The following is a 7,858-nucleotide window of genomic DNA, read 5'->3' as shown; positions in this document are numbered from 1 at the left end:
TCAGATAAACTTTAATGATAATTTATATCCCATCTTCTTCCAAAAAGAATTTGAGGTAGTTTACTCTAAAATCATCAGGGTAATGAGACCAAATCCTACTAATATAAGACAAAATATAGAAACTGAGATGCAAAGCAGAGAAGAAGGAAGAGAAGGCAGGTCACCTAAGCAAAACTCAACTGTTATCCTCCTAGGAACCAGGGAATTGTTCATATTAATCAGACCTTTTGTTCTTAAAATGTCATTAGTTTCAATATGATCCTTGTATGGGTCTATAGTGCTTTGTGTTGTTACCATTAACAGTTCTAGGAATTTATTTTATAATTAGGAAACACCTAATCAAAACAGAAGAAGGATCTAAAACTTAAGAACATGTTTTCCTGAGACCGAGCCCTCAGGACTGTATTCTGTGTTTAATAAACAGGTTCCTGGAAGGGTATCTGCCCTGCTTGCCACGGCCCCATCAATCTCCTGTACCTCCCCTGGCCTGCAATTGTCCACACTCGTGGCCTGGCATGACAACCATCTCCTCAGCCAGCTCCCCCAGCCTCCCCCTACTAGCTCCCATCCAAACTCTGCCCTGGCAGCCTGGATCCTCTAAGGCCCTGTGTGTGGCCATGACTCCAGCCCCTGCTGGAGTTTACTCCTCCTGGAACTCCTGTCTTCCTGGACAAGCCCTGTACCTCTTGTAGAGGATAGGTCAGACTTCACCTTCTCCAACCCAATCCATTCCCCTTCTCCTTTCTGTTCCTATGTAGCACTCCAGTTACACATTAACTATTAGTTAATCACGGTTGCAAATGAATTGAAAGTCTTGTGACCTTTGTTTCATTTCTTGGGAAAAGTGAAAAGCAGGGACCATTAGACAAAAGATCACATCAAACAGTGATGTATTAGAAGTGATAACACATTTGTAGAATGATGTATGAGGGCCAAGAGGGGAAGTCAAGTTTATCTAATCCAGCCCTTTAACATACAAAGAAACAGATTCTGAGAAAGGAAGTGACTTACCCTGTATCCTAGAGGTAGAAATAGAATTGGAAACCTAGTTTCTTGAAACCCTGTGTTTTTATAACACCATGCTAATTTCATTCTAATTTGTGTTTTATTTAATAATCAGCAAACGGTTCTTTAGATGCACCCCAAACATAGCCAAGAGGAACTAGGTAAAGTAGCAGAAACAGTACTTGCTTTGCAAAAGCCATAGACCTTGGGCAAGTTGTTTCAGAGCCCTGGGCCTCTATTTGAACTGTTTCCTGATATTAAATAAAACACAAATTAGGATGAAATTAGCATGGTGTTATAAAAACACTGGGTTTCAAGAAACTGGGGTTCCAATTCTATTTCTACTTCTGTTTTTACGTCTGTAAAATGAAGAGATGAGCTGGATCGTTTTTAAGTTTATATCTGCTTGTAGCATTTTATGAACCTACTAGACGATTGGCTTAACCCTACTGCATTAGTTAGAGTTCTGTAAAGGTACAGAACTAATAGGATAGATGAATATATGAAGGGGAGTTTATTAGGAAAATTGACTCACACAATCACAAGATGCCAAGTCCCACAATAAGGCATCTGCAAGCTGAGGAGCCAGGAAGCCAGTCTGAGTCCCAAAACCTCAAAAATAGGGAAGCTGATAGTGCAGCCTGCAGTCTGTGGCCAAATGCCAGAGAGCCCCTGGCAAATCACTGGTGTAAGTCCAAGAGTCCAAAAGCTGAAGAACTTGGAGTCTGATGTTCCAGGGCAGGAAGCATCTAGCACTGGAGAAAGATCTAGTCCTTCCACCTTCCTTTGCCTGCATTTATTTGTTTATTTTATTTATTTATTTTATCAGATTTTGGTACTGGGAATGGTTCTAGAGGAACAGAGTTTTAAGGCTGGATTTCTTTAGTTGGTTTTTGAGGTTTCTGGAGTTGGTTGCTTAATATGATTAGACCCCAAAATGCTAAGGACTCTACTTCTAATTGTGTGGAGAACACTGATAGTCTTTGGCACAAACTGTTTAAAGAGTTATGCAACAGAAATGCATTCAATACTCCTGATTCACCACTCATGAGAGGCAAGGAGTTTAATGACTCTATACATAATACCTTTGACCATATGTAGAGGACCAAGGAATATAATGAAGTTGGTTGGTTGCTCCTAAGTTCACTGGACAAAGTGATGGAAGAAAATGAGGAACTTAGGGATTCTGACTCTTGGCTCCAGAAGCATACACTGAGCCTCAAACCTTCTAAGATTGTCTGGAGTGAGAGTCTTATCTCTTGTAGAGAAAGAGTTGAAATTGTGGAAAATCATATACAAGCTCTTATCATGGGAGTGGCTGACCTGCAATGAAAGGTGCATGCACAGCCTTGCCAGGTGTCTACTGTTAAAATGAGGGCATTGATTGGAAAAGAATGGGACCCTGCAACTTAGAATGGGGATGTGTGGGAGGATCCTGATGAAGATAGGGACACAGGGACAAACCATATCATTTCACCCCGGCCCCTCCCAAATCTCATGTCCTCACATTTAAAAACAAATCATGCCTTCCCAACAGTCCCCTGAAGTCTTAACTCATTTCAGCATTAACTCAAAAGTCCACAGTTCAAAGTCTCCTCTGAAACAAGGCAAGTCCCTTCCACTTATGAGCCTGTAAAATCAAAAGCAAGTTAGCTATTTCACAGATAAAATGGGGGTATAGACATTGGGTAAATATACCTGTTCCAAATGGGAGAAATTGTCCAAAACAAAGGGGCAATCAGCCTCATGCAAGTCTGAAATCCAATAAAGCAGTCATTAAAGCTTGAAGTTCCAAAATGATCTCCTTTGACTCCATGTCTCATATCCAGGGTATGCTGATTCAAGAGGTGGGTTCCTACTACAACCTTGGGCAACTCTGCCCCTGTGGCTTTACAGGGTACAGCCCCCCTTGTGGTTGCTTTCATGGGCTGGTGTTGAGTGTCTGCAGCTTTTCCAAGCACATGGTGCAAGCTGTTGGTGGATCAACCATTCTGGAGTCTGGAGGATGGTGTCCTTCTTCTCACAGCTCCACCAGGCAGTGCCCCAGTGGGCACTCTGTGTGGTGACTCTAACCCCACATTTCCCTTCCATACTCCCCTAGCAGAGATTCTCCATGAGGGCCCCAAACTTCTGCCTGGACATCCAGGCATTTCTATACGTCCATCTCAATTGACTTCTGTGAACCCACAGGCCCAACACTACGTGTAAGCCACCAAGGCTTGGGGCTTGCACCTCTGAACCAATGGCCTGAGCTGTACCTTGGCCCCTTTCAACCATGACTGGAGTGGCTGGGATGTAGGGCACCAAGTCCCTAGACTGCACAGAGCAGGGGTCCCTGGGCCAGGCCCACAAAACCACTTTTTCCTCCTAAGCCTGATTCTGTGATGGGAGGGGCCACCACAAAGGTCTCTGACATGCCCTGAAGACATTTTCCCCACTGTCTTGGTGATTAACATTTGGCTCCTCATTATTTATGCAAATTTCTGCAGCAGGCTTGAATTTCTTCTCAGAAAATGGGTTTTTCTTTTCTATTGCATCATCAGGCTGCCAATTTTCTGAACTTTTATGCTCTTCTTCCCTTTTGAACATAAGTTCCAATTCCAAACCATATCTTTGTGAGCACATAAAACTGAATGCTTTTAACAGCACTCAAGTCACCTCTTGAATGCTTTGCTGCTTAGAAATTTCTCCTGCCAGATGCCCTGAATCATCTCTCTCAAGTTCAAATTTCCACAAATCTCTAGGGCAGGGGCAAAATGCTGCCAGGCTCTTTGCTAAAACATAGCAAGAGTCTCCTTTGCTCCAGTTCCCAACAAGTTCCTCATCTCCATCTGAGACCAACTCAGCCTGGACTTTATTGCCCATATCACTGTCAGCATTTTGGTCAAAGTCATTCAACAAGTCTCTAGGAAGTTCCAAATTTTCCCACATCTTCCTGTCTTTTGAGCCCTCCAAACTGTTTCAACCTCTGCCTGTTACCCAGTTCCAAAGTTACTTCCACATTTTCAGATACTGCAGCATCCCACTCTGCCAGTTCCAATTTACTGTATTAGTCCATTCTCCTGCTCCTGATAAAGATATACCTGAGACTGGGTAATTTATAAAGGAAAGAGGTTTAATGGGCTCACAGTTCCACATAGCTGGAGAGGCCTCACAGTCATGGTGGAAGGCAAAGGAGGAGCAAAAGCATGTCTTACATGGTGGCAGGCAAGAGAGCATGTGCAAGGAAACCGCCCTTTATAAAATCATCAGATCTCCTGAGACCTATTCACTATCATGAGAACAGCACAGGAAAAACCTGCCCCCACGATTCAATTACTTTCCACTGGGTCCCTCCCATGATATGTGGAGATTATTACAATTCAAGGTGAGATTTGGGTGGGGACACAGAGTCAAACCATATCACCCACCAAAGAATTTGCCAGTACACAGAACAGCATACACTTTCACCTCCTCTCATCCTCCACACTGTTCCCCTTAGTCTGGGACAAACATCCTTCTTCTATTCCCCCTTACTTTTTAAAAAACTTTTTATTTTAAAAAAACTGATTTTTTACTTAAAGAAAAACCTCTGCTTAAACTTCACTCAACACAGAGTTAGCAGTGTCTCCCCCAACCCCTGGTTTAATTAGTTGCCCCTCCTCTGCACCTGACTTTTCTGACTACCCTTACCTTATCACACTTATTGGAATCATTGATTTTCTTATCTCTTCCATTAGACTCTGAATTTATTAAGGTCAGGATTATGGTACATTTCTCTATCCCAAGTGCCTATCATGGAGCCAGGCTCATAGTAGGGCATCAATACGTGTCTGGTCAATTAATGTAATGGTTTTTGGGTGGGAAACAAGGACGAGAGTGTGGTACTGATTTCAACTGAAGCTGCTGGAGTTTTTAAGGATGATTGGCACTTTAAAGAAAGTGGAAAATAGTGATAACGTTGGCTTAAGAAAAGTGGGGTCTAAAAGGAGTGGGACAGATGAGTGCTATTTAGTTGAATAGGGGACCATCTGCAGTAGAATCATCCAGGGCGCTTGTGAAAACTACAGGTTCCATCTTAGCTCCCACCCACCACTCTCCATTCTGATGTGTAAATCTAGTTGTGTAAATCTGGTTTTACCTTTAAAGGAAGCTCCTTAAGAAGATTCTTAGCACATGAACAGAGAGCCTTAAACTCCTAGAAGGAACTCTGGCAGCTCTGGGCAAGTTCTTGAAGAAAGAGAATGATGACAGGATAAAAATGGAGCTTTGGGGGACTGGGCATGGTTCCTCACACCTGTAGTCCCAGCACTTTGGGAGGCCTAGGTGGCAGATCACCTGAGGTCAGGAGTTCGAGACCAGCCTGGCCAACATGGTAAAACCCCATCTCTACTAGAAATACAAAATTTAGCCAGGTATGGTGGCAGGCACCTTTAACCCCAGCTACTGGGAAGGCTGAGGCACGAGGATTGCTTAAACCTGAGAGGTGGAGGTTGCAGTGAGCCAAGATCTTGCCATTGCACTCCAGCCTGGGCAACAAGGATGAAACTCTCTCTCAAAGGAGCTTTTGGAAGGGCATAGTCTGGTGGTCTGCAAAATAGACTGGGGGAAGAGAAATCTCAGAAGTAAGGGTGAGCTTCTATGAGTGCACTAAAGTGTTTAAATGGCAGGAATTGAAAGCTTGCACTGCAGGGTGTCACCAGAAGTGGAGAGTCAGTAGTCACCCAGGAAGCATGTTGAGAGATGATATAAGGAGCCTGGGTGACAGAATATAAGGGAGATATAAGAATGATGGAGGGGGAATTTTGAAACGACAACTGTGTTTTAGGGACCGTAGAAAAATGTCAGTTCCACTGATACACATGCTACTTCTGTCTGATTAGTTCTATTTCAACTTGATGTGACTGCGGTGTCTGGGAGGCATCCAGGTGAAAATGATATAGCCCATTGGCAGCGTGGCCTCAAGAATGACCAAAGGTCTGGGAGGAAGACAAAGATGTGGGAGAGTCAACAGCATGGGACAGGAAGGACAGAAGCCTGGAAATCTGAGTTCAGATTCTTAAAAAGTAAAAATCTGTAATGCTTTCTGACATGCATAATGTGATGATAGGATAGCAGGAGGAACTGGAAACTCTTGAAGGCAAACTGTGTTGACAATAATGAGCAAAAATAGACCTCTGGTGGACGGGAATCCCAAAGGATACTCTTCTATTGGAGAACTGAGAACCGAGGAGGGGGTGTGTGTGTGACGGGGCAGTAGTTCAAAGCGGGAGCAGAGGAGGGCACATGAACAAAGAAGAAACTTATCAGGAAATCCTAACATGTATCTATTTTAATGATCTCTCTTGCTAAAGAGGATTGCATTTTTTTAAAGCATATTCCTTTCATTCCTGCCCCTTGGTTGTGGTGTCATTTGAAACAAGCATGAGGTGTCATGTAGAATGGAACCAGATAACCAAAGCTCCGTTTTCATGCTACCCTGAAATATGGCTTCAGAGAAGAAACATTCCTTTAAAACACATTTTGCCTGCGTTTCCCCTTTAATGAGCTAAGGGCAGCATCTATTTTGAAATGTAAAACAAAGTAAACTAACGCAGAGTACCTTAGTGCAGGCTGCTCTTGCATCCTAATCTCCCTTTGATATCCTAAGTGCAGTCCTCTAGCTCTGAGTAGATTGCCATCAGGACAGAAATTGCTGTTGGTGCTGAAGGTTTTTTAATTACTTGAATACTCCAGTGTTTTCTATTGTTCATCTGCATGATATACACTTGATGACTTTAGGTGGTAAATCCTTGAGAGTCTTTTCTGTGAATAAAGTTACATGCTTTGGAATAGGGTTGTCCAATCTTTTGGCTTTCCTGGGCCACACTGGAAGAAGAATTGTCTTGGGCCACACATAAAATACATTAACACTGGCCAGGCACGGTGGCTCACGCCTGTAATCCCAGCACTTTGGAAGACCAAGGAGGGTGGATCACGAGGTCAGGAGATCAAGACCATCCTGGCCAACATGGTAAAACCCCATCTCTACTAAAATACAAAAAGTTAGCTGGGCATGTTGGCGCACACCTGTAGTCCCAGCTACTCAGGAGTCTGAGGCAGGGGAATTGCTCGAACCTGGGAGGCAGAGGGGGCAATGAGCCGAGATTGTGCCACTGCACTCCAGCCTGGCAATAAAGCAAGACTCATCTCAAACAAACAAACAAACAAACAAAAACATTAACACTAACGATAGTTGATGAGCTTTAAAAAAAATCACGAAAAAAATCTCATAACGTTTTAAGAAAGTTTACAAATTTGTGTTGGGCCACATGTGGCCCACAGGCCGCAGGTCGTACGAGCTTGCTTTAGAATAATAAAGCAGGGAATCATCAGTAAGAGTCATACATTTTCTCCTGTTTTATAAAGGTAGCTGAAAGGCAAACAGGAGAAGAAAGCAAAAACAATGGCCTAACTGTGGTGTGAGGGCTCTTTTTAAAGTTATATATTAATTTGAATGTATTGAATGAATATTGATTTGCCTACATTCTTCAGTGGAATTCCTGTCATTGGCATTTTATCTGTTGCACTCCAACAGGTAAAATGAAGCAGTTGGATAAGATTTCTAGACTATTTTCCAAACTATAATGCAGAATATGACCAAGGGATTTCTTTTCCTTCAGAGATGTGAATATTTTCCTGTATTAGAGTCCTAAAAGCTCCTAAGAGTCTCTTAAGTTCATAGATCATCTTTGGATAATAACCTTGACTTCTGCCCACCTCCTGGTTATTTCTGCCTTCTGACTTCCTTTAATCGTCAATGCATCCTGAAGCCAACTTGCCAAGTTGCTTAAGCCCAATGCTTCATGAAGGCATAAGAGGCTGATTGTACTCA

General features: G+C 42.9%; 1 protein-coding gene across 4 annotated transcripts in view; it reads left to right on the top strand.

Moving 5' to 3' along the window:
- MCF2L2 (MCF.2 cell line derived transforming sequence-like 2) overlaps positions 1 to 7,858 on the top strand; it is a 253,443-nt gene that overhangs the window by 190,855 nt on the left and 54,730 nt on the right. The window lies entirely within an intron of this gene.

This window comes from Macaca mulatta, chromosome 2 (genome assembly GCF_049350105.2).
Source record: "Macaca mulatta isolate MMU2019108-1 chromosome 2, T2T-MMU8v2.0, whole genome shotgun sequence".
NCBI classification, from domain to species: Eukaryota; Metazoa; Chordata; class Mammalia; order Primates; family Cercopithecidae; genus Macaca; species Macaca mulatta.
The sequence above is the reverse complement of the archived record's forward strand: the minus strand, read 5'-3'. Positions and strand labels throughout refer to the sequence as shown.